The following is a 26,620-nucleotide window of genomic DNA, read 5'->3' as shown; positions in this document are numbered from 1 at the left end:
ACAAGCTCTAATATTATCAACCTTTGAAAAGGAAACACTGGGGAAATCTTCAAGGCCTCAGATTTGGCAATGGATTGTTAGGTATGACACCAGGGTTCAAGCAACAAAAAATAGATAAAGTAGACTTCGTTAACATCAAAAGCAATCGTGCTTCAAAGGACGCTATAAAAAATGCAACCAAAAAGCTACAGGAAAAGATTTGCAAATCATATACCGGATAAGGGACTTGCATCTAGAATGTATAAAGACCTTTACAACTCCAGGGAAAGACAAATAGTTCGTGAAAAAATGAGCAAAGTACACAAATAGACTTCTCCCTAAGAAAGATATACAGATGGCCATTAAGCACACGGGAAAATGTTGGCTGTCATTAGTCGTTTGGGAAATGCAAATCAAAACCCCAGTGACATACCATTTCACACCTATCAGGATAGCTTTAATGAACAGGCCATGTAATAACAAGTGTTGGGGAGGATATGGAGAAATCTGAACCGTCACACACAGGGGAGGATGAAAATGGTGCATTCATGTGGGAAAACAGTCTGGCCGCTCTTCAAAAGATTAAGCATCGACCTACCATATGACCCAGCAATTCTAGGTATATAAACAAGATACAGGAAAACATGTACATAAATAATAATGATGGCAAAACTCACGTTATTTTGAAGTACACGTAGTGAAAACTAAAAGCTCTCTGCAACCCACGAGTTCAGCTCTTCAATTTCTACGCACAGCAGCAAGCAGAAGCCAGGTCTGGTGGAACCTTCCAGAGGGAAAATACATGCACGTGCACCACCTTTTCACCTTTTCTGGTTTTTAAGCATCGTAGCTATCACATACAATTCTGCAGTGAATGTTGAAGGCCGTTCCAGTTGTGGGACGTGGCCCGTCCAGCTTCCCCAAAGGCTGACTCGTTCCAACAACTCATCAGAACAAGGAGTCCCTTCAGTTCTGAGGAGAAAGTCTTGGTGCCGCAGTATGGTAGTCATCCAGATGACATTAAGGAATAGGAAGGATTTGGCTACAAGTGCACTTTCTGGTATGCAACGTGATCTTCACCAACAGAACCAAGCTTCAGCACGGCTATTTACTTTAACAAGGGACAGCTCTGTCACGTAGTCGTGGCCGAGTGGTTAAGGCGATGGACTAGAAATCCACTGGGGTTTCCCCGCGCAGGTTCGAATCCCGCCGACTACGGAGCGGCTCCCTCCGGAATATTTTGACGTCTCGTAGGTTGCTTTGAAACCCTACACGGCTGCAAGTTCAAAGAGAAACAGGAACTGAACCCAAACTCTAAACGATGCATCCTCATTCACTAAACCCCCCCTGTTTTGTTCTTGGGATTAACGGGCCTGTGAAGGAGCCTCTCCATCTGGCCAGAAAAAAAGAAATCATAATTACTGTATTATCCAGTAGGTTTGACCTGAGTCCTAATGCTTTCTTTTCTCCCAGAAGAGTCCGAATTTCAGGGATACCTTGGTGGTTCCTGCTTGAAGGTCACTCTTTCAGAAAGATGAAAAGCTAGTGGGAGTGCTTGCTTCTCCACGGAATCGTTACCGTTCGGCAATGTTTGCAGACCGGCGGTATCGTTAATATCCCCCGATACGCTCATGTTTTCATGCATCTGTGCAGGCTGATCTGGAGTTTCAGGCTGGCTTACCACAACCCCAGCCTGGGTGAGGGTAAGGAAAAAAGCGCCAGAAGTAAATGCTATCCGAAGACAGTAAGATCATTTGCTTCCATGTCACTGGAAGATAAAGTCTGGAACAAAGCTGTAATCAACGGACAGAAAGCATGTTTTCTTTGCATTTAAGAATTCCAATACTGGGGCGCCTGGGTGGCTCAGTCGGTTGAGTGACCGACTTCTCAGCTCGGGGCGTGATCTCGCGGTCCGTGGGTTCGAGCCCCGCGTCGGGCTCTGTGCTGACAGCTCAGAGCCTGGAGCCTGCTTTGGATTCTGTGTCTCCCTCTCTTTCTGCCCCTCCCCCATTCACGCTCTGTCTCTGCCTCAAAAATAAATAAACATTAAAAAATTTTAATAAAAAAAGAATTTCAATATTGAAAATATTTCAAAAATAATAATCACGATATGAATCTCAAATGATATTGGGATACACGCAGTGAAAAAAAGTGTTTTCCATCTAATTGCTTGAGCTCTTCGATTTGCCTCCCCAGTGGAATGAGTTTTTGTCTAACTTTCCAGAGTTACATGTGTGTATAATGTTCAGTCCACTCTATACTCTTAAGTGAAGGGTAGCAAATTCGTACAGAGTGTTCATCTTGGTTATTTCTTTCCCTTAACAATACATACTGACCCATGGAAATATGCCCAACTGATTTCTGAACAGTGGCGTAGGGGAAAAAATTCAACAGAAGAGGGAGCCTTCAATACTTGGTCCTCGAGTAGCTGGCATCCGTAGGCCAAAAACCCCAACAAAAACAGAAACCAAAACCCACATCGACCTAAATCTCATTCTGTACACAAAAATTAACTTAAAATGAATCACAGACTGAAATGTAAAATTCTAAAACTTTTAGAAAACAACATAGCGGATTTTTCAGGATCTAGGGTCAGGGAGACTCCTTCGACTTGGTACCAAAAGCTCAATCCTCAAAAGGAAAAGAGATAAATCAGACCTCTTCAAAATTAACAGCGTTTACTCTGCAGAAAGACGCTATGAAGCCGTTGAAAAAACAAGCTACAAATCGGGAGAAATATTTATAACCCACATATCTGGCCAAGGACAGTATCTAGAACATCTACACAGAATTCTCAAAACCGGACAGACCAGGAAAGAAAACCAACACTTTAGTTAGGAAGTCGATAAAAGACATGAGAGGCATTACACCTATGATAATATACGGATGGCAATTAAGTACAGGAACAAAATGTTCAACTCCATTAGCTGTCAGGGAAATACAAATTAAAACCACAATAAGGTATCACCCTCCACCTGTCAGAATGGCTAAACCAAAAATAATGACAACACTCGATTCTGGCGAGGATGTGGGGAAACTAAATCCCTCCTACACTGATGGTGGGAACGTAAAAACGGTAAAGTGACTCAGGAAAATGGTTTGGTAGCTTCTTAGACAAGTAAACATGAAATTTTCAGATAATCCAGTAATCGCACTCTCGGGTATTTATTCCAGAGAAATAGGAACTTATGTTCCTACAAAGATCTGTACGTAGTTTTGTTTTTTTTTTTTTTACAGCATCTTTACCCAGACTAGCCCCAAACGGGAAACACAGGTAGGTGAATGTCTGAACAGCTAATGATGTATCCACACTGTGAAATATGCTTCCAGTACAAAGGAAGAGACTACATATACATGTGGCCACTTGGATGAATTTCCAGGGACTTGTGTGGAAAAGAAGCCAATCTCAAAAAGTTATATTTTGTGTGATTCCACTTCTACAACATTCCGGGAAAGACTCACTTAGATGAAGGATCAGCTTCTGGTTTTCTGGCCTTAGGGAGGGAAGCGCTGGGAGAAGATGGGGAGGTGGGGGAGTCCCACTGCCACGAAGCCACATGGGCTTGGGGTGCTGGCTACGTGAATCTGCACGTGATAAACCGCATAGAGGTGAACGTACTCACACAAAAGTGACTACAACTGGGGAGATGAGAATAAGACTTGGAGAGCTGTATCAATGTCGATATCCTGCTGGTGATGTGATGAGCCCGGATGTTACCATGGGGGGAAACTCGGGTAACGTGTTCTCTCTCTAGCATTACTTACAACTCAGTGAGTCTGCAGTTACATGGAGTAAATACGTAGATTTACATATATTATGCATGTGTAATTCACATCAGTACAGACGAACATGCCTCATTCACACGATCACCTGCAGAATATTCCATTATATATGCGTTCCACAGCTTAAAGAATCAAAAACTATTACATTTAGAGTTTTGAAATCTTCTTTTTTTTTTATATCATTACAGAAGAGCTTTTTATTAGAGGTGTAGTTGCCAGGTAGGTCTAGAATGTAAAGAATCCAGAAGCTTCTGGCTCTGCTGTTTTATTAGCGTAGGCTACATGTTTAACCTTCTTCGGTCTGTATTTCCCTCAAAATGTTTTTTTGTGTGTGTGTGGATAGTGTAATTTTTTTTTAATTTTATTTTTTAATTTCTTTTTTTAAATTTACATCCAAATTAGTTAGCATATAGTGCAACAACGATTTCAGGAGTAGATTCCTTAGTGCCCCTTATCTTTATATTGCACACGATTTCACAGCCAGTGTCTTCTCGTTGTCCATCATTCCTCACACCGTTTGATTCACAGTCCGTCTGAACCTTCCATCAGAGTTTGTCCTGGTTTGGAGGGTAGCTCCCTGGTTGCCCTCAGAGGCTGACCAAGCAGGAAGCTGGAGATTAAATCAAACCGGGTCTCGTCAACCCAGGGACAAAGCACAACGTGCCCATTTGTCATGAGAGCAAAGGGTCATCTGTTGGACCCATCATGTCAAAGAGTCAGGAGTTTTGGCTCCGAACGTACATTTTACTGTGTTCTTTCACCTCACCGGGAGAGAGTCAAAGTTGAAGACAACTGCTTCATCCTGGTGAGAGATCTTGCTGGATCTCAGTCTAGTTCTCATTTAGCTGCAGGAATTTCCACCTCCCAGGTTACATACGAAACAAGCAATCTGCTTTTCCACCTGAAAAGTTGAAGAAAGACGAAGACAGAGGATCCTCGAGTCTAAGACACACTCACCCCACTGCCAGAAGGGATGGGTGGGTGGGGACATCTAAAGACGAAGCTGCTGGAGTGGGGGCCGAGGAGCAGACCAGAGAACTCAGTCAGGTCAGGGAGAACTGGAGCGTCTGGACTCGCACTGTCAATCCCGAGGGCGAAAAACTGGGCTCCCTCTAGACATAAAAATGTAAGTTGCGGCCCTTCTAGTGCAGTCCAGAAATAGTGTCACAGGCTTGAAATCAGCACTTTGAATCAAAGCCAAAAAATGGGCGGCCAGTCCAGCTAAGAACAGGGGCCCCCGGAGTCTGGCTTCGCTTGACACAATTGAGGAGCGCGGGCCAAGTCCCGCATTTCCATGATATTTTTTTGAAGTCTTGGTTCGACCCTTGCAATTTCCCGGGAGAGCATTCGGGAGTCCAAGTGACCGACGCACAGGTGCAGAGGCCGCGTGACCCTCTTCCGGCAGGAGGGGGCCGCGTCCCGTTCCTGCTGGCGGGGGGGTCAGCCGTAGAAGTGACGGAACGTTCTGTCCCGGGCGGTCCACACAGGGTCTGCGCTTCTGTGCCAGGCAAGAGGGAACGGGGCAGAAAGTACGAGAATGTGCCCGAGAAGGTGCGCACCCTGCAGAATTCGGAAGGGAAGCGAAGGGGGTGAAGGAGGAAACCAGTCGGCGCCTTCAGGGGTTGGCAGGTGCCACAAACCGCGCCTGTATCGGGGGAAGCGCGTCCCGGGTTTGGGTTTGGGTAAAATCTCCTCGGAGAGGGCCCGTCTCTGCCCCGGGAGCTGGCCTGTCGGGTTTCTTCAAACGCCCGCAGCCTTGGCAGCCTGTGGAGTCGCTAGGGCCTTCTGGGCTAAGTCACCCGTCTGTCGGTGCCCGAGGGCCAAGACCCCGCAGGTAGAAACGGACCTGTCGCGCAGCCCCACGTCTGACCGCGGTGCGCGGGGGTGGGGGTGGGGGCGCTTCCAGAGCTGGGTGCAGGTGGCTCTGAACCCCGCGATGGGGGCTTGGAAATGGGGGGGGGGGGACTTTGGGGTCTCCAATAACGGAGAGCGGCCGAGCGAATGAGACCTGCGCGGACGCGCGGGCAGGGGTCACGAAAGGTAAAACAGCCCGGGACCACGTTAGCGGATAAATCCGAGTGCGCGGCGAGAAGGAAGAGGAGGAAGGTGATGGGCTGGAGGACCAGGGGCGAGTCCCAAGGAAGGGGCTCTGCCCGAGCCCTGGTGCGGAGAGCTGACATCCTCGCCATCATCACTCCCAGCGCAGGCGGGTGACGGGCGACCTCGCAGGGAGAGGACTGGAGGTCCCCGAGGGTCTTCGCGGCGAGGACACGTCGGGAGTGGCGTGGACTGTTGGGCTGGGAAGAGAGTGAGACGCGGAGCAGAGACGGAGGGAGGGAAGGAGGGAGAGTCGGGGGACGGAGCGTAGCACCGCGCGGGTCAAGCAGGTAGGAATCGGGGTAGGAAAGCCAGCGATGGCCTCGCCAGACGAGCAGAGTGGCGCAGCGGGAGCGTGCTGGGCCCATAACCCAGAGGTCGATGGATCGAAACCATCCTCTGCTAAGCTCGCTTATTGCTGCCCGCGAGCGCGGGGTCTGCTTCCCAAGCACCCCCAGGGCGGAGACCCCTCCCGGGGAAGGAGCTCACGGCTGCCCTGCTCTCTCTTTCTCAAAGCTCACGGAATAAGGGCAAGCCCTCCCAGCCTTTTATTTTCTGGCACCTCGACTCCCGGTCTGCCGGCTGGACTCGGGCTCAAACCTGAAGAGTCACAGGGGCCTCTCGTGAGCTCGGCCGCGCCCCTACTTCCCGCGCCGCCGGGCCCTGGCGGCCTTGGCTTGGGACGCCGCGGAGGGGACCCTCGGGGGAAAGGGAGCTGACCCTGGGAGGAGCGGGGCTGACCCTCGGCGGAGCGGAGGTGACCCTCGGAGAGAGTGGGGGTTCAGGGCGGAGGGAGGGGAGGTGACGCTCTGGGGGGCTCCCGTAGGAGAAGCCCCGCAATAGCGGGAACCCGTACGCGTGGGGGAGCGGGCGGCGGGACGCGGTGCCGCGGCTCCCGGGGGAGGAGGTGCTGGCGGGGGCGGGTGGGCAGGGGGAGGGTGGGACGGGAAAGGGCAGGGGGAGACTGCGGGCAGGGGGAGGGTGGGGCGGGCGCCGGCGGACACCGGGGCCCGCAGAAGAGGACGCGGGGCCGCGCGGCGGGAGCGGACGGGAAAGGACCGGGACGCGGGCGGGCGGGCGGGGGGTTCGCGGGCGGGAACCGCTCGCAGAAGCGACCCCAGCGTCCGCCTCGCTTCCGGGCCGGGACGCGCGGGACCCGAGACGTGCGCGCCCCAGACGGCCGCGCCCCCGCCCTGCGGCCCCTGACTCCGGGACCCCCTCCCCGCGCGCCTCCCCGCACGTACCGGCCCGATCCCGGTCTCGGTGAGAAGCCCGGCTCCCCGGGGCCCGGGTGAAGTCTCCCGACTCGGGAAGGACGCGCTGTTCCGTCACCGCAGCGGCCGCGCCGTTGAGGCGGGAGGGGGCGGACTTTTAGCCGGAAGTCTAGGGGGCAAATTCCCGCGTCTTCCTTCCGTGTCTGTTCACCAGCCGCGGCGCAGCCCCGGGAGGATGAGGAGCGGGACGAGCTGCGGGTCCGGCTGTGGTTGCACCCCTTCTGTGCTCAGGGCTCTGTGAATTCCAGGTCCGGCTCCCGGGGGGACGCCGCACCTCCATCTTCCCCGACTCGGGGAGAAGCCCCCTGAGGACCCCGCGGCCACCTCCCGGGCGGACTCGCTGCCGTCCGAGCGGGGCTGGGACCGCGGCGGACTCGGGAGCATCGCGAAGCCTGGCTCCTCCTCGGGGACGGGGACACACCTGCAGGACTGTGGCCGAGTGACTTGTGCAAAAGTGCACGGAAACACGGCGCGCGCGCCTCCTGCCCGGGCAAGCGCGGAGTCTTCCCGCCGCCCCAGAAAGGACCGGGTCGCTGGCTTCCCGGCTCAGGCGGCGACAATAGGATGGCCCCCAGGTGGGGGGCGGGGCGCCGTAGTCGGCAGGATTCGAACCTGCGCGGGGAGACCCCAATGGATTTCTAGTCCATCGCCTTAACCACTCGGCCACGACTACACGGGAGCCGCGGGCCTCATTAGCATAAGTAGCCGTGAGGCCCGCAGGTGTCAGGGGCAGGCGCCAGGGACAGGCGTCAGGGGCTCGCATCTTCCACCAGGAAGCGCATCTGCTGTTGCCGTCTCTTCCCGTTGGACATCAGCGGGGCGAATTGGCGGAGTCACGCGTCCTTGTCGTGAGCTCGGGAGGACCCCTGCCGCCGGAAGGGGCTGGGGCAGGACACCTCCCGGGAGCCCAGCTCCCTGCGCGGCCAGCTGCCGAGGGGACCCGGGAGACGCGCAGCAAACCCGCACGGGCTGTAGCATCGGGCCGCGGCTCCGTGAGGACAGGTCCGAGGTCCTGGTGCCGAGGTCCAGCCCCAGCAGGTCCAGGGGTTCCCGAAAGATGAACGTCGTCGGCGAAAATAACACATGGGCGCAGACAACAGCAGTGGGTTCGACCGGCCGCTTTATTGTGGCAAACGTGGCATTATATTTGTTAGCAAATTCCTTGTAGCCGCGTTATCTATGTTTCTAGGCATTACCTAATTCTAAAAATGTTCCTTTGTGTGATCACCCATAAAGGAACAACATAGTTATTTTCTTGTAACGTTCCCTCCTGCCCTTTCAAGGTCATCTAGCTCTCGACACCTCAAGTGGAACGTTTACAGGGATAGGACTTTTTAATTGTTTCTTTGAACCATTTGCAGTATAAGGAACAAAGGTTTTCGCTTTGGTCTGGGGTGCGGGGAGGGAGCCAAGAGGGCCCTGGGAACCCACGCCTCATGTGCTCCCAGAGAAACAATGTATGCCTAGGAACTAATGAACCATTCCGTACCTTAACCCACCAGGTCCAGTTACCATCTGGAACGCCTCCTGGGGGCCAAGCGGGCCTAGGGGTTGGAGTAATTTGTATCCATAGATATGTTTCTTTGTTGCCATAGTGGGGATTTCGAACCCATTTGCCCCCTCCTTGGCTGGGAAATATACGGGCCCATCCTTCCTTTAGGTAGAGGAGTCTTTATAGGGGTGGCAAGGGCTGGATGTGGGGCCGCACAATTTCCCCGCGGACAATTTCTTTCCCCAATGGTTCTTTTCCGGGGGGTCTGGTGTGGGCAATTCCCCACTGACAATTCCCCAGGTACTTTCATTGGTGGGGGGGCTGCCCTGACCAACGCTAAGGTCAAATTACATAAAAGCGGGAGCACGAGAAGCTTCACTTGTACTTGTACTTGTGGGCCACCCTGCAGTCCCCATCCGTCCACCGCCCGGGCCCTGCCATCGGGCTGGTTGGATAGCTCGGCTTCCGGCGAGGCTGGACAACTCCAAGTGACCAACCGTTTTCAAGACGAGTGTTGGGTTCTGCACATAGTGGAAGATCCGGCGGTCGTCTCCCCGAAAACCCACAACCATCTCATTTAAAAGACTGGCTGCACCCGTGTGCGGAGATCACCCTGGCACAGGCCTCCAATAAAGCCGTTCCTCAAACCTTCAAAACATGAACATGTATACAAATGTAAGAGGCTTCTAAAACTGTTCCCCATCTCACTGTTCTTTCAACATCATCTTTTAAAAATTCGTTAATTTTGCCAATCGCCGACTGGCGCCGATGTTTTGAGAAACAAGTTCAAGGTAATTACTTTCACTGTGCATTGCAGGCAACGAGGCAGATGATGAATCCAAGAACCCTTTGAGGCAAATGTCAACTCTCGGGTAATATCAATAAATAACCAACAAATCAATACAATGCGTCCCTCTGCTATTCACTTGTAAGACTGGATCACTTCGCGCTGCAGGAAGCAAACAGAAGGTTCGCTCCTGACTCCGCAAACGGGAAGCCAGCAGCAGAAACATCGTGAAGTGTCCCTCCCTTCCTCTCAGCGTTTCACTGGCGAAAAGGTTGCCTCACTGAGGTCATGTTAATTGCACATTGCTCTCGTCAGTGAATACGTGTTATGTCATAAACGTTTTCCCAGGACGATTACAGAAACCTCCCAAATTTCTGTTTAGCGGCCTTTATTGATCTGTTAGGCAGATGAAGCAAAAATATTTAAACATTTCATCCATTTTCAATATCTTTTTAAACCTATCACAACGGGAAATGAAAAGGTTTGTGTGCAGTACACGCTCTTTGTTAAGTTCATTTCATTAGGACGGCGCTCCTCAAAGCTCAGTGGGCATCAGGTCCTCCCTCCTGGGCTCCCTCCTGGGTTCCCTCCTGGGCTCTGTCCTGTGCCCCCTCCTGGATTCCCTCCTGGGTTCCCTCCTGAATTCCCTCCTGGGCTCCCTCCTGGATTGCCTCTTGGGCTCCGTCCTGAGCTCCCTCCTGGATTCCCTTCCGGATTCCTTCCTGGGCTCCGTCCTGGGCTCCCAAGCACCCTGTGACCGCTGTGACCGCGGTGTCCGCGAAGGGCGGCCGCTGGGGGTCGGCTCCGGTGCTGCGGGCCTTGGACATTCGAGTGGTTTGTGCCGGAGCCTTTTTCTGACCCGCCACGAGGCCGCGGGTTCTCGGTTTGCCCTGCACGGTGGACGGGCTCCTTTGTTCCGGAGGGCGAGGCCCGCGGATCTTCCCGGCTGTCGCCCGGCCCCACTCCTTGGGGCGCGGCACGCATCCACTCTCGGTTCACCCCAGGCGAGCAGGTAGTCGTGGCCGAGTGGTTAAGGCGATGGACTTGAAATCCATTGGGGTCTCCCCGCGCAGGTTCGAATCCTGCCGACTACGGTTTTACCAGGAAGGTAACATACCCCGTTCCCCACCCGCGGGGGCTGCTTCCTCAAGTGCGGGCGGTGCCCTGCTCGGCTCCACTCGCCAAGTTGGCATGATGCACCCGACTTCCTCAGACTCCAGCCCGCACTGTGGGAAGTTAGGATCCCTGAAAAGTAGCGACTCTGGTAGCTCGCTACCGATCACTTTGTGCCAAGAAGACAGGAGTGAAGCAGGAGCCCCATCAGATTTTTATTTCCACTTGATGAAGAAACTGCTCAGGGCCGCACAGTGAGGCTATGGTCGCGGACTTCCGGGTGGGTTGATGGGCCGGGCGCTCACAAGGTCCTCAGGAGACACTCCTAAAACGCTCAGGTTGCTCGCAGCTTCAGGGGCAGATTTGTTAGCGCCCCCAAATCACAGTAGGTCCTCTTTTTCAGGCCCCTACTGCACCCCGGCGTTCCAAGGACTTGATGCGTCTCATTTGTCGATCTTTACACCAGGTCGTCAGAGATCCCGCCAGACACAATAGGTTTGTATTCTGGTCTCAGGACTGGGAAGCCAGAGGGCGAGCCCCGCACCCAACCCCCCAGCAGCTGTTCGTCGCCCCTGGCCCTGCCGGGGGTTCAGACCCGCGCCTGCCTCCACCGCTGAGTCGGCTCACTGTTCTGGACTCGTCCTCTCCGGCGATAAGACCACAAGAGTGGTGCGACCTAAGATCCTGGATTTGGCCTGGGATGGAATATTGCTGCCCGTTGAGTGTTCGGTGCTCGTGTTTTCCCTGATGCCGGAAGCATCACCCCTCAGTACTTGGGGGGGGGGGTTCGCCTATATCTGAGCGGGGCATTTCTTCACAGCGCGCAAAGAGTTTCCCATCCAGCAGACCTTTTCCGCACCTGAACCCCAGAGCCTGATGCCGGGACAGACTTTTCCAACCAACAGGATTTGGATGTAGAGTCGAAGACTGGTTTGAGAGAAAGGCGAGAGCTGTTTTGGCCCCAGAGATGGAGAGGAATTGGAATTAAGGCACATATATTGGAGGGAGGGAGACCTTTAAACTCTGCAAAGCCCCGATCGACATATTCCTTAGAATTAATGCTTCCATGCTGCTGCAGAGACCCCAAAACAGATTCTTCTGTCCCCACTCCCTTCTCCTCTAGCACGTTCAGGGGATGAAAGTGTTACGGCGGGTTTCACAAATGATTAGGAGAAACAAACAGTGATTAAGAGGCTTATGAGTTCAGGTCCGGAAGAAAGATGGGAGTGAACTTGTGGGTGAGAAGACCCGGTGGGGGATGGAGCCGTGGGGGGGGGGGGAAGGTGACTGAAAGTTATGTAGCTTTGAAGATAAATGATTATTTAGGGAGTCACTGAAAAGATCACCTTATTGCTAAGGGCAAGAATCATCCTGGAAGCAGCCTTCCCCAGAATGACACCCAACAGTGTGAGACAGTGGGGGGAACACCGACAAGATCCTCAGGGAAGCATAATGTAAGTCCAGGATTTTACATCAGCTGAGACGTATTTTGGGTCATTTAAGAATGTGTATTCCCACCAAAAAGGATTAGGCGGCATTTAACAGGCATAGATCCACACATAGCTATACGGATGAATCTCAAAAAAAAAAAAAATGTGAAAGCTTCAGGAGCAGAATGAGACGTATAGCAAAATATGATACAGAAAATAAAATCAAATACGCAAAAAATACTGACATCTGTTTTGCAGGAACGCATTTGAGTAAAACCGTAAACATTAGATGCTTTTAAAGTCAGCCTTATAGGGGCGCCTGGGTGGCTCAGTTGGTTGAGCGTCAGGCTTTGGCTCTGGTCATGATCTCATGGTTTGTGAGTTTGAGCCCCATGTCAGGCTCTATGCTGACAGCTCAGAGCCTGGAGCCTGCTTTGATTTTGTGTCTTCTCTCTCTGCCTCACCCCTGCTCATGCTCAATAATAAATAAACATTAAAAAAATTTTTTTTTTAAGTTCACTTTGTAGAGTAGATTCGAGGGAGACCATTATGGAGATAAAACAATCAATCAATTAAGACATGGTCTTTACAGAGACTAATTTACAACCGAGATTGTCTGAAAATCTGACAGGTGTTTCAAATCATTGTAATCTTTGAGACACATTTATGTACATATATATATATATTATATTAGATAAAATTTAATGGATGAAAAATAATGGCTAAAAGTTAGAATGACAGAAACTTCAAAATGTCGACAGTATTGCAGGGCTATCCAAGGCCTGTGAACTGACAGCTGGAAATTATGGAGCTATTTTGGACACAAATCTGTCACCGGGTAATTAAATAAAAGACAAACTTAGCACAGGATCCAACTTTTCTTTGTGTTTATGCTACATATCCCACAAGTCTGTAGAAGGTATCTATGACTATGTTCAGCTTAGTGGCGTTAACAGGGGTGGGATTTTTAATCAGTCTGTTTGTCTGCGACTTGGTGAGTCGATACAACTGAGTGGACGCACACTGAGGTCCGAGACAGTGAGAGGAAGTTACACAGTAAATGTAAACAACACGTGTGGAGCACTTTACTGTTCGTATAAAATAACAAAACAACACATGCAAACAGAACTACAAACATTCAGACAAAAAGTTGCAGAGTCTGGGGGTGGGGGTGAGGGGGGAAATGGCACAGGGCACCTAGCAAAATAGTTGCTCCTGGAGTCAGAAGGCATAGAATATTGTAGTGTGAAAGGGAAATATCAATCCATCCAGCTAAAAAAAAAAAAAAAAAAAAAGAGCTGTGTATAGACCAACAACGGTAATGTGCTTTGAACTGCGGAACGTAATTAAGTTAAATACCTGCTTGGAAATCCAAAGACAAACTGCAACTCTTTGATGTTACCTGGATAGGGTCTATGCCCTCCCGCCTGACCCAGGAACATACCTGTAGTGGGGCACGCTGGGCCGATCATCATCCGTGGCAGGGAGGGAGAACTCCCCCCAGAGGGATCAGGAGGTGTCTCGGGGGGAAAGGATGCTGGAAAGAATTTTGCTAGGATTTGGGCTTTGGCCGGGTGCTTTGGGGGAGGCTCCCAAGTAGCAGGGTTCTGCTCTGGATTAGAAACTGTCAGAAAGCAGGCGCTATTCCTTCACTGGGTATCACAGTTGATCTCGTGAGAAGGAGGCAGATCGGAGAGAAGATAAAGCTGTAACTGGTCAGAGGTGACAGTCACTTGTTTGCGTGAGGAAGAGGTTTGGTATTGTGTGTGTGCCACAGTGACCTTAGACAAAGTTGGGCCGTCAGCTGTCTGGCTCATTCTATCATGGTCTCGGAGGAGGCATGTCTGATGTCGGTATTCTGGGCGATTATGTTCAATAGGAGAATGACGTGGCCTGGCCCGAGTGCCGGGTCAGCTTCTGGATGTCACAAGATACTTTATTCTCCTTTCTTTCTCTATCCAACACTTCTCTTGTGACGAAATTCTTGTTTGCCTCTTAATTTCAAAGTTGAAATTCAACATATCAAAGTTCTTGGGGGATACGATTGGGGAATATGGACTTTGACCAAAGTCTTTGAGCCCATCTTACCATAGTTAGCATCTAATGTGGGTAATGAGGGACATTAGAACAATTTCGAATGGGGCCACCTTCAGATGGGGTGTGAGATTTGAGGTGACCAGAGGTCCCTGGCATGATTAATTCCACTTCAGACCATCGGTGTACTAGAAATCCCTGTATCAGCCCTAAACCTTGACCTGCATGGGCTTAGTTTTCAGACAGTAAAATGACGTCACAGAATGTCCCAGGAAACAGGTATCACAAGGGTATCATCGTAGGTGGGAGGGCATCACAAAAATGGCCCTGATTTCACTTGAAAACATCATCCTCAGTATATAATGACTGATGGGGGCACCTGGGTGGCTCAGTTGGTTGAACAACTAGCTCTTGATTTGACTCCGGTCCTGATCTCATAACTGTGCGATTGTCCCCCTACCCCCACCAAGCCCAAGGTGCATGGAGCCTTGGAAGAGGCTCTGAGATGGACAGGAGGCCTGCTTGAGATTCTCTCTCCCTCTCCTTCTGCACGCACCCCCCCCCCCGTGTTAAACTCTCTCACAAATAAAAAAACATATATATTTAAATATATATACATATATAATGACTGGTTGATATCAACTGTGGTAAACTGAATTTCTACTTTCTCGGGACATATATTCATCTACTTTATGCATGCCTCCCTTCTTCTTCAATTAGGCTGAGTCTTCTCACACTTAATAAGAAACAACAGAAAGGAAAAGAGTTTCCACAATCTTTCCTCCCCTCTTCTATAACAATCAGGCGAATCCGTATGGCTACAGGTTTGAGTCAACCACGGCTGTCAGTTTTTGGTGTAGAGGAAATATCTGTTGATCGTATCCTCTTTAAGTTTTCTGATTCTGATTCATGTGGACCATTTTCTGATGGCAAAATATTTACAAGAAAGACTTAGAGTTTTACTTTTGCAGGGTAGAGACACTTTTTGCATGTTTGTCTGAACAAGAAAATTTGTGTGCCTAGGAAGGTAAGAAAGAATAAAGCAAACTTCAGTGTTGACCACACTAAGAGCAGTCCGTGTCCATGGGTGACGGAGTGTATGAAGAGTAGATCCCACATACTCTGAAGGGCGAGGGGCTGCGGCAAAGCCATAATTGGTGTTTCCCCAGCACAGACCTAGCAAAACACTCGGGATTGTGCGTATCCCACAGTCAGTGACACACCGTGAGAGAGAAAACCAAAGATCTCTAATTTTGAATGAGGGTGTGTGTTTACTCGTGGTGGCAGAGACTTCACAGAACTCATTTATTATGGAGGGCAATCTGGATATGCACGTTTGGATAAACAGTTTGCACAAAGCGACAACGGGAGAAGAAGCAGGCCGTGAACGAGACCCGGCTACGGGGACAGAATTTGCAGGGCGAGCACATTTGGAGTTAGTGATAGGTGTTGGTTGTGAGGGGGAGACCATTGCCTAACAATCTCCTACCCGCCTGGTGTCGTGAAGAGACTATTTGCTGGCGTGGGATCTTCCAGCCCCGGAGCGGAACGTCTGCAGATTTCCAATCCAGGATGAAAACAACCTCACTGCATGTAACACAGATGCCCAACCAGAAGTTAAAAAAAAAAAAAAAAAAGAAGAAGAAGAAGGCCTATACACAACAGTACAAGAGCAAATGAAAAAAGGAAACTTGTACAAATAATGTAATTCGTAAAGAAACAGCTGTAGAGCAGGAGTTAGCCGTGCTGGATGAGAAAGAGGGAAGTGTGGCGTTCTGGGGGCGGCTCAATGGCCCGATGAAGGGCCAGTGAGATTATTACTATGGATTTCCCCTCAAGTTCTGCCTCGAAATATGTTGAACCTGTAGATATCTTTACGATGTGATAATGAGTCTTAGGCAGCCCTTACTTAGAGTCCCCTAATTTCAGATTTTCCACCTTTGGTTTCTGCGTGTGTGTGTGTGTGTGTGTGTGTGTGTGTGTTGTATACACAAACTGGGTTCAGTGGCCATAGGGAGAGGGGAGGAGGACCATTAGAATTATTTATTTCCCCTGTTTGAAATATTTAACAAGTGCAAACATTCTTTTTAATGTGCACAGAAAAATAAATGTTCTGTGAGTCGATTCTTGCTTTTTATTTAGAGTTGTTTCCCGGTCACGGCAGAGTACAGGGGCTTTGCCGTTTCCCTCCTGTGTTTCCGTCTCATGGTTCTTTCCCTCCTTAAAAAGAAACCCCATTAAGCCAGAATGAAATTCCGTCCTTCGTCCTGGCCCAGATGCAGGTGTGTGCGGACTTGCAGGGACTCACAGGGGGTGCCCAGGGCAAAACTGGTCGGGGTCATTGAGGTGAACAGCACTTTCCAGGAAAAAAACAAAGCGAGACCAAAAGACTCGGCAGGTTCCACCGAGACTTGAACTCGGATCGCTGGATTCAGAGTCCAGAGTGCTAACCATTACACCATGGAACCCCGTGTGGGACGCTGGTCCCCGTAATCGTCTATGAAGAGTCTGAGTGACTCCACTGAGCGTTTAGTCGAGTTTATGAGTCACGATTCTTCGTCCACGCTCGCGCGTGACACTCTTAAAACAAACCCCAGGAGATTTCATTTTTGTGTTATTTTATGTTCCGCCACCTAGACGGCCATAGAGTGCCCCTCCCCACCCCAGCCCCCAGAGGTCCTCACCCTGCCGGCTTCGGGGGGAAGAGGGAGCACCCGATCCGCAGCGGGGCTGGGCGGACGTCACAGTCACTGTACGCGGCGACGGTCCCCGAGAAGCGGCCCGCTTAGTCCCCGGACACACGGGGCACAGGCTTGGCGTCTCGCCTCCCGGCCCCGCGGTGTTTTCTCCTCGCAGATTGTTGATCATCGCGTCTCCTGCCTCCGGGAAGACACACCCAGGTGTCCGTTTCTGGCACGTTCACGGGAGAAAACCCGCGGGAGGAGCGTGTTGGCCAGAAAAAGGAGCAGGTGGGCTTGAGCGCACCTCGGCCACCTGCAGCCGTCGGCAAGGAGCGCGTGGGCCACGCGGCAAGTCACCGTCTACACCCGCCAAGTCACCGTCTACACCCGCCGCCTGACCCGAGAGGAGCGTGCCCGCGAAGGCTGCCGAACTCTATCCACGACGTTCTTTCCCGCTGCTCCGCACAGACCCTCTCTCGGGCCCCGCGCTCCCCTTCGGCTAAAGAACAGGTTTCTGGGCGCGGAATTTGTGCGGGCGGGACCCCGGGGGTGCGGGACCCTGGGGGGAGGGCGCGGGACCCCGGGGGGTGCCGGCCGCCTGCCCCGCGCGTCCGAGGCCGCAGAACGACTTCTCATCGGAGAGAAGCGGCCTCGGCCCGGCGGCGCGGTGACCATCCGGGTGAAACCTGTCCGCGCTCAGGACTGTGTCCGAGGCCCGCACCCGGGTCTCCGTGCCGCGCACCCCGGACACCCCCCGCCCCCGGCACTCGCCACGCGGAGGAGGCGGCGGCACGCGCCTCCCCTGCTAGCAGGGGCGAGCGAGGTCGGAAGGGCGGCCCGCCTCTCCTTCCACTGGTCTGTGATGCAAGACCAACCAAAGTCAAGGAGCTTGCAAAACGCCAACTCCGTGCAAACACCAGTTCCGCGCAAAGCCCTTAGAGAACTAGGACCCGGTTCCGGAATCTGGGTCCTGCTCACCCACACGTCTGCGGCCATCTCCGGCGCGGGAGGAAGGTGTCACCCTGCAGCTCACAGGAGCAGGTGCAGAAACATCGCCACAGAAAATAATCTTAAAGGAAATGTAGAGCTAAGCTTGCAAAATGCAGAGCGAAACCTCTCCTCCCTCTCAGGCTTGGGGGTTAGCCCACGTCCCCTGGAGAGTCACTTCTTGGTCCGGGGCCTATATATGTATATATCCGAAAAGCAGGAGTGAAGAACGGGGAAAAGAAGACATTAGAACAGGACCAAATCAAAGGATTGAAACAGAAAGATACGGTTTTTAAAGTTCTTATTGTAGAAAAAAAGTCATCAGCACCTTTTCCCAAGACCATTCAACAGTTTTATTGGACTCTGGAAGGTCAGGCACTGGAGGTGTAGAGGTGAATAAGACAGGGGCTCTCTGCTGGGAAGGATGTTCCGTAACCGGGGATCAAGTGGAGAAGCGCTTGTAGCTGGCAGTGTAACGGCTCGGACAAGATGGGAAGCTCAAATGCAAACAAAAATGGAAAATACTGGTTTGCACAAGAATTGATAACCTACTGTGCAGACTGACCGTCCATAGAGAAAGTGCACGATAAGAGTTCAGCGCATGGGTCCCGATTATAAAAGCAGAACGGTTTGTCTTTGGCAGCCACAAGACGGTAAAACAGAAAAGGGAAAGTAAAGAGTAAGTTCCACAACGGACTTAGAATTTTGGCTCAAACGAGCCTCCGTGCTGTTCGCTTTCAGAGGCACGTACACGCACCGGGGTGTGCACAGGAAAACCCAACAAGGGCAAAGCCAGCGAGCCCAGGAGCTCCCACTGTCATGAGGGAAAGAGGTGCTGAGCCCGCTCAGGGGAGATGCTTACACCGGTCAGAAAGAAGGCGCTGGGCCTCGTGGCCATCGAGAGGCATTTCGTGCATGTCTGAAAACAAGAAAACGAAGCTGGCAGTTTCTTCTGTCTCTTTGTAATGGACTGTGAAATTACCAGGGAGACTTCCAGAACCTTTGTGGGTGAAGCACCCCACGGCGTAAGGAATGGAAGTGTCAGCCCGTCACACACAGAGGAACCTGGACACCAGCACCCCGCGAGTGCAGACCACAGACCACCCAGCGAGTTCACAAAATTACCCGAGTGTGTGCCCAAAACTAAGACCCCCCCCCCCCCGCGTCTAGGTTTTTCCTGCATCTCATAGAGCCCAACGGTAACTCTTAAGAAATGAAATCACTCCAGTAAAATCAAACATAAAGCTCCTAGAGAAACAGCCTCTTCAAGTTCAGGCTGCATAATTCATTAACCTCGAAACTGCAAATTAGGAGCCCAAGGTGCACCCAGGCCTGGAGCTAAGAAGCTCGTCAAACTGGTTCTGATGGTCTCCCTCGTCTCAGGGTGGTTATGGGATGTGGCTTCCTGACCAAGCTGATGTAGGAGACCAGAGTTACACAAACCTGGGTCAGGCCCTGGGGATAGCACCAGGTTCCTTTCTAAGCAGAGGAAGATCAGAATCTCTCCCGCGCAGCTTCTGCTCAACCTTTATCTTGAGTTTCCCATGAGAACGGTTCTATCTGAATTACATTTTCCTCATTTCTTTTGGCAAAGGAAACATGTAAAAGTGTCCCTAATAAAGGGTCTCCTAAGTCTCTATAGATATGCTGAAGCTTGTAGGAACACATTTTTTTTTCCCCTAGGCTTTCCTTGTTGCGCTTGGAGGTAATGCCTTGTATTTCCAAGTCATAGCTATTTCATTAGCCATGCTTTATCCAGAGGTCTTGCTTCTGGAAGATTGAGAAATGGAGAAAAAATGCCAGGTAGTGACGGAAGTAAAAAGAGACACCGATACAACCACAATCATAGTGGGGTATTTTCACACAATACACCTCTCTGAAAAGCTAATAGAAAACATAAACGGAAAAAGTAACCATAATTCATAATACTGTTATTCATATAACCATACAATATAGAGAGAACAGGGCACACATCAACTCCAGGACTCAAACTTTTTCAGACACAGATAAAATGATCTCAAATTTGACATTTTACCAGGCCACAAAGCAAGGCCCCAAAACCATAACATGGCTGGATACATGCTATTATTTCACGGCAAGAAAATTATACCAGAAATCAAAACCTGAAAATGAAATATTATATTTGTTTACAAAATAGTAAATGTGCTTCTAAATAACCTATGGTTCAAAGGATAGATCCCAAATGAAATTAGGAACTATTTTGAAATAAATGATAAAAATAGTGCATATCTGAACACATACTGTGCAGCTAGAAGTGTATATAGAGGGACCCCCTTGTGTACATATATAAATAAAATAAACACTTAAAGGTAATGATCTAAGCATTCAGCACACGAAACTGGGAATCAACCACTAATTTCTTTCCAAAGAAGCTTCAGGGAAGGAAATAATGAAGCAAAGAACAGACAATGCGATAGAAAATAAGTACAAAATGGGGACACTCAACAAAGCCAACAAAAGTGGTAATCTTTTTTTTTCTTTTTTTGATATTTTTCTTGTGATAAAATACACACAACATAAAAACTGACCGTTTTACCATTTTTCAGGGCACAGTTCAGTAGCATCACGCACGTTCACCTTGTCCTGCAGCCCTTCCCACGTCTCTCCTGAACTTTATGCACCTTCTCAAGCTGAAATTCTGTACCCACTAGTCAATACTTCCCTATATCCCCCTCCGCCCGGGCCCTGGAAACTACCGCATCCCTTTCTGTCTATATGCGTTCACTCTAGGTCTCTCGTGGAAGTGGAATCAGTTTTTGTCCTTTGGTGGCACATTTCACTCAGCACGGTGTCTCCAAGCTCCATCCGTGTTGACGAATGCATCAGAATGTCACTCCTTTCTCAGGCTAGATAATACCCCATCACATGCATAGACCCCATTTTGTTTAAGCACTCGCCCACTGATGGACACTTGAGCTGTTTCTACCTTTTGACTGTTGTGAACAATGAGTGTACAAATATCTGTTCGAGACTATGCTTTCGATTCTTTTGGGTGCACACACAGAAGTACAATTGCTGGGTCATATGGCCATTGTATTTTCAACTTTTTTCAGCCTCCTTGAGATCTAGCTGACGTCTAACGCTGTGTAAGTTTAAGGCACAAGGCAGAATAATTTGATACGTACGTGGTTGATATGTACGTATTACCTCACAGAGTTTCAATTTTGTATTGATTGTGTGATTTATTTCAGAAATGCAATCTGATTTAACATTCAAAACGCAATCTAGAAAAGTAAATCTTTTGCATCGATAATATTAATAAGTAAAAGTATAATTATAGTCATCAAAATACACGTGTAGAAAGTGTTTGATAAAATACAGTCCCTGTTCATGTTTTTAACTTAAAAAAGCTTCTGTTTTTAATGGTTACAGATACATAGCAAGTTGCAAATATAGTACAGAGGGGTTCCATGTACCCCATGGTTCCTTCACCCATTTCTCTGATGGGTTACTTGTGACATAATCAAAGTACCATATTAAAAGCAGGAGATTAATATTGGCTCAGTGTTTGTATGTAATCCTGTCTCTGGTGAGAGCAGCCAATCTCAAAACGTTACATACTGTGCGCATTCCTGCACCAGATACACCACAGAACATCGCTGGGATCATCTCCACCCGCCCCTTCCAATCACGCTCACACCCTGTTCCCACCATCCGGAAACCTCTGGCAACCGCTACTCTGTTCTAATCTCTACGATTTTGTCACTCGGTAGAGTCACGTAGTTGGAATCATGCACTGGGCGACCCATCAGGATTACTTCTTCACTGAGCCTAGTGCCCCCCTGAACGGCTTCCAAACTGTTGATTCGTCACTAGTGCCCTCCACTCTTTCCTGCCCAGAGTTCCGATCGACACACTTTGTGTCGTCACGCACCTGCTGAAGGACACTTCGGTGGTGTTCGGTTTTTGGCTGTTGCAAAGAAGACCCCTGTGGTCCTTCATCTACAGGCTTTTGTGCAAACACAAGTTTCCATCTCTCCGGGAATGAGAGTGCAGTGGACGAATCATACAGCATTTTCCTGTTTTATTTTATATGAAACTGCCATTTTGCATTTCCACCCGTATAAAAATCGTGTTCAATTTCTATCACATTCTCAGAAAGGCCAAACTACAGGGACAGAAAACGTACGTGGGTATGGGCTGTTGCCTGCGGGGCTGGGAGGTGTCTAGAAAGGGGAACACAAGGGGCGCCTGGGTGGCGCAGTCGGTTAAGCGTCCGACTTCAGCCAGGTCGCGATCTCGCGGTCCGTGAGTTCGAGCCCCGCGTCGGGCTCTGGGCTGACGGCTCGGAGCCTGGAGCCTGTTTCCGATTCTGTGTCTCCCTCTCTCTCTGCCCCTCCCCCGTTCATGCTCTGTCTCTCTCTGTCCCAAAAATAAATAAACGTTGAAAAAAAAATTAAAAAAAAAGTCCATTTTACTCTTCAATAAATTTTTAAAGTATCATAAAAATAGCCTCTTGTGGCAGACTAAATATCCTTCTTCACCCAGTGGTCTCTTTGGGAAATAGCTTACCTGGAGCAGAGTTCGGGGGAGAGAAAATTCGAAAGTACCCTTAGCTTTTGCACGTCGCCGGGCACAGGCCTGTTGGCGCGAACTTTCTGCGGCAACGAGCGTACCGACTCCGGTTTTTTCTGGGCGGCACTTGGGAAGGGCGGAGGCGGTGGGTTTTCGCCAGGCCCGAGACGCGTCCGCGCCAGGAACGCGCACCCCCTGCAGGTGGGATCACACTGGGGAGAGCGGTGAGGGCGGCCTCTCCGCGAATCGCGGCGCAAAAGCTCACTCGTAGTCGGCAGGATTCGAACCTGCGCGGGGAGACCCCAATGGATTTCTAGTCCATCGCCTTAACCACTCGGCCACGACTACAGGCACGAGCCGGGCTCCTTCGAATTCTAGGAGGAAACGTGGTAGGTTTACAGGTAGGATGCCTGTGTAGACAAAAGCGTGTTCAGGAAGCTGGGCAAGGTGCAGGGAGAGAGACGCGACGCTGAAAACCGTCCTGGGTCCCCTCACTCGGGGTCCCCAAGCTCCGAGGCTGACACCTAACATGCTCGTCTCGCGGCGTTCGGGAAAGTGCTTGGCAAATACCAATGCGCTATCACTTTCCACGCGGATTAGAAGAAACCTATAGGTACAGACGGTCCAGGAGTTTCATTTCCCCTGAGATCCTGGCTGCTTTCTGAAGAAATGGACCAGCTGGTGTGGTTTGGTTTTTGCCAGTGCAAAATGTAACCAACACGACAGTTTCCTGCTCTCCTGTTCACTTTTGCAACGTACTGCTTCCTTCCGCAGGATTTCCAGATGCTCCACTGGGACGATTCAGAACAAAATGCTTGAGTGTGGGTGCCAGGTAGATCGGTCCCCATTTTATGACCAGTGGGTAAGAGGCGACAGCTGAAGGATTTGATGCGTCTTGAGAAAGCTGAGGTAACTGCTTGGATTTAATACATTGTATTTAATCAGAAGTAACAACGTGTTCTTTAAATAGAGTTCAATTCAGATGCCACTGGGAATGGAGAGGGCTAGATCTAATCAAAGATAAAATATTTTCCTTCTATTTGTATCCAGAAAAGATAAACTGTGCTGTCGCTAATAACCAGAAGGCATATGGTCATGGTAAGTAAGCACGCATCACTGGCAATCTTGGGAAAATTCCCAGCTATTTGCTTTAAAAGACTGTGAGACATATTTTTCCATCTTTATTTTCTGCGTCTCCCCATAAGAATATTGGGGGGCGGGGGTGGCAGACCGTTGTCTTGAACTTTCCTAAAACATTTTTTAAAGTCTCAATTTTTTGTTATTACTATAATAACCCCCAAAGAGTCCTTCACCAAAGTATGCACGCAAAATAATTCTTAAGGTCTAATTCAATCAGCAGGTCAGAGAGGTAGAGAGGCCCCCAGGAATTCAATTAGTCAAGAACAAACTCAGAAATAGTGACGGGCATTGGAAAAGACAGATGATTGAACTGAGAACTGCTGGGGAACATTCAACACCAAAGTCCTCGAGTCTATACTTAGAGTTCCTCTTTCGGTGCCCAGAAAAATAGATGTTTCTCTTCCTTGATTGGAAAATCTGTGATGTATGGAAACCAATTTGACAATAAATTTCGTATTAAAAATAAATAAATAAGAAAAAAAAAAAAGAAAATCTGTGATGGCTGTCTCACACGGGGTGAGGGAGGTGGAGAAAACAACCCACAAGCTTACCTCCTAGAAACCAGCAGGACTTGGGTATAACTTCTTTCCCTCACCCCCAACCCCAGTCCTTCCCTTTCTTTCTCTTTCTTTTCTTTTCTCTTCTTTTCTTTTCTTTTCTTTTCTTTTCTTTTCTTTTCTTTTCTTTCTTTTCTTTCTTTCTTTCTCTGTAACACAAGGGGAAAAGTTTATTAAAGTGAAAAGTGCACTCTTGAGATATGAGATGGGGTGAGCTTAAGAGAGAGAGAGCTTGGCCCCCTCCCCCAGTACTTTGAATGCAAAAAAAAAAAAAAAAAAGTGAATAGTTGAAGTCCCCCAGAACTTAAATGCAGACAAAACCCAGCAGGAATACGTAAGCAGTTGAAAAGTTGGGTTATGACTCCTGTGGTAAGAACTACAGACCACGCACCATGGGGAGCGGTGGGTGCATCTCACTAGGAAGAGCCTATTAGAAAGTTCAAGTTCCTACAGGGTTGAGTCTTGCGTGAGGTGATTTGGGGGAGGATTTCAAGAGGAGGGCTTTTCTGGGTTGGATGCTGTCCGGAAGCAGGGAGCGACTCTGTGACTGGATAGCTTGAAACATCCCGTCCGGAAGGGAGAGTAGAGCAAAGCTGAAACTATGATTGCTAAAGAAGCTGTGGTTACTCATATTGGACAAGTCGGGGCGACTTGGGGACATTCTTGTGGCTTCACAATATTTCTGTTTCTCTTTTTGTTTTGTGTGTGTGCGTGCGCTCAGACACGACTACAGAGTGATCTTATTTTCATCTTGCTCCGTCAAGGTCACTGAGTGGCCCCGTCTGGCACCTGTGTTCGGCCAAGCTGTCTGTGCGCAGCAGGAGAGCGCCCAGGCCCGGCCGGTGACTCCGGTGACTCCGGGTCACCTCCCCATGACGGGTGCCGCTTTTCTCTGTCTCACGGTTTTCGGATGTCACGAATTTCGTCGAATATCACATCGCAAACGCTTTTTGCAGGAACTCCCCAGATGTCATCGTAGTGGCTTGGTGATGTTTCGCTCTTCGGATGAGGCCGGAAAGAATTCGATATTCAATATTCTGCTTTTGCGCACAAAACGTTCTTCTTCAGGTGGGGCTCGTTCCGTGGGACAGTGTCCTGCAAAACGGATGACCCATTCAAGCGTTATCAAGCTTAAATCAGCCGAGACGCGTGCCCCGGGTGCTGCGCTCGCGGGGAGAACACGACCCTGTGAGAACACGAAGGCAGCGCAGAGGCAGGAGCCCTGGGCGTCGATCGCCACACGAGTGTCCCGGACAAGGGCTGGAGGACACCTTTGCCTCGGAATCTGAAAATCGGACGCAGCTGTTACTTGCTCGCACCCCCGCAAGCGCCCTTCTGTTCCCAGGATTGCGAGCCTGAACCCGGAGCCTGGAAAGGACGCTGCCTGGACACCCTGCTCGAGGGAACCACATGCGACCCCGAGCCCAGAACCGCCCCGTCTATAATACGGCTCAATTCTGCCCAGGACTCACGAGTTCCTGCCTGGCCTTTCCGCGGCGTGCGCCACCGCGAGGCGCGCAGTGCGGCTCCTTGGACACCGTGTCCTCCGGATTTGCGCGTCTGCGTCTGGGCCGCGGCCTCCCCGACGCCGAGGCACCTCCTGGACCCGCGCTCGCGTCCCGCGCGGAGGCCGGAGGCGTGGACGCTCCTGGGCCAGTGGCGGCCGTCCCGGGGTCCCCCCTGCAGCTGTGAGGGGGCTGCCCAGCTCCCCACGGCCTCAGCCAGCACCCCCCAAGTGTCCCTGGGCCCAGGGCAGCCAGTGTGGTGCCCTCTAAGGAGCCCCAGTTAGGTGTCAGCTGTGAGGGTCACGCACGTGGGTCCCCTCCCTGGCCGCTCCTCCCCCCACCCCCTGCTTTGGCGCCCCGGTTCCAGCCCCCCTGCCTGCCGTGCTCCAGATCTAGAAGTGACCCCACGTGTCCTCGCAGGTCAGCGGCGGGAGAATGCACCATGGGCAAGCTCCGACTCACCAGCCTCGATTGGTCCTGGATTTACTAGGGGCACATTCTTTAATCTGTGAGGAAGACGCCTGGCCTCAGCCAGGAAATGGTTGCAAAACTCGGTGTGTGCCCGTGCCCCCCCCCCCACACCAGGCCTCTGTCACACTCACTGCCAAGCACACCTTGGCCCGGTGGCCAGCCGCCCGCCTACCACGCGCTCGCATTAGGAGTTAACATTCCACTAGCTATGCGGGCGGCTAGACGGCGTGCAATTCTGCTGACTGGCCGTGGAGGGGTGAGCCGGGGCGAGCGATCCAGCACCCAAGATGTTTACTGAGGGTGTGGGGATCAGGGGTTCAGGGAAGGTAGCCCGAACGTCTGCTGTCGGGAAAGGGCTGAGGATGACTATGCGCGCGACCAACGGCATCAGCCTTTCCAGACTTTCCAGAGCTCAGGTCCGGGAGGGTGGATCACCCATCGTGGATAACGGGGACACGAGCAGGGGTGGCTGTAAAGTCTGTGTATCTTAAAGATGCCCGTTGTCATTCAGTCGGTCATCACAGCCGTCTAGAAGCAGCACACCAAGTTTCTGAGCCACCGAAAAAAAAAAAAAAAGAATATCCTTCCCTGTGAACGGGGATGGCAGGGGGTTTTGTCCTGGTCCCGGCCCAGTGCCTCCCTCCATTCACAGCCTCAGCGATCGTAGGAGAGGGAATTCTCCGACCGGAGCAAACTCTGCTCTCACTCACAATCTGTGGTCTGAGACAGATGCGTTTCCAGGAGACCCTAGTTC

General features: G+C 50.7%; 6 non-coding genes across 6 annotated transcripts; 3 read left to right on the top strand and 3 right to left on the bottom strand.

The window, feature by feature from the left end:
- The first annotated feature begins 1,115 nt into the window (after positions 1–1,115).
- Positions 1,116–1,197, top strand: TRNAS-AGA. Its single transcript has one exon. It is a non-coding gene; the product is annotated as a tRNA-Ser (tRNA).
- Positions 1,198–6,192: 4,995 nt separating this feature from the next.
- TRNAM-CAU lies at positions 6,193–6,264 on the top strand. The gene has a single exon. It is a non-coding gene; the product is annotated as a tRNA-Met (tRNA).
- A 1,460-nt stretch (positions 6,265–7,724) lies between these two features.
- Positions 7,725–7,806, bottom strand: TRNAS-AGA. The gene has a single exon. It is a non-coding gene; the product is annotated as a tRNA-Ser (tRNA).
- Positions 7,807–10,424: 2,618 nt separating this feature from the next.
- On the top strand, positions 10,425–10,506 carry TRNAS-UGA. Its single transcript has one exon. It is a non-coding gene; the product is annotated as a tRNA-Ser (tRNA).
- A 5,879-nt stretch (positions 10,507–16,385) lies between these two features.
- Positions 16,386–16,457, bottom strand: TRNAQ-CUG. Its single transcript has one exon. It is a non-coding gene; the product is annotated as a tRNA-Gln (tRNA).
- A 6,002-nt stretch (positions 16,458–22,459) lies between these two features.
- TRNAS-AGA lies at positions 22,460–22,541 on the bottom strand. Its single transcript has one exon. It is a non-coding gene; the product is annotated as a tRNA-Ser (tRNA).
- Between the last annotated feature and the right edge of the window lie 4,079 nt (positions 22,542–26,620).

Source organism: Lynx canadensis, chromosome B2 (assembly GCF_007474595.2).
Source record: "Lynx canadensis isolate LIC74 chromosome B2, mLynCan4.pri.v2, whole genome shotgun sequence".
In the NCBI taxonomy this organism is placed as follows: Eukaryota; Metazoa; Chordata; class Mammalia; order Carnivora; family Felidae; genus Lynx; species Lynx canadensis.
This window is presented reverse-complemented; position numbering and strand designations above follow the sequence as displayed.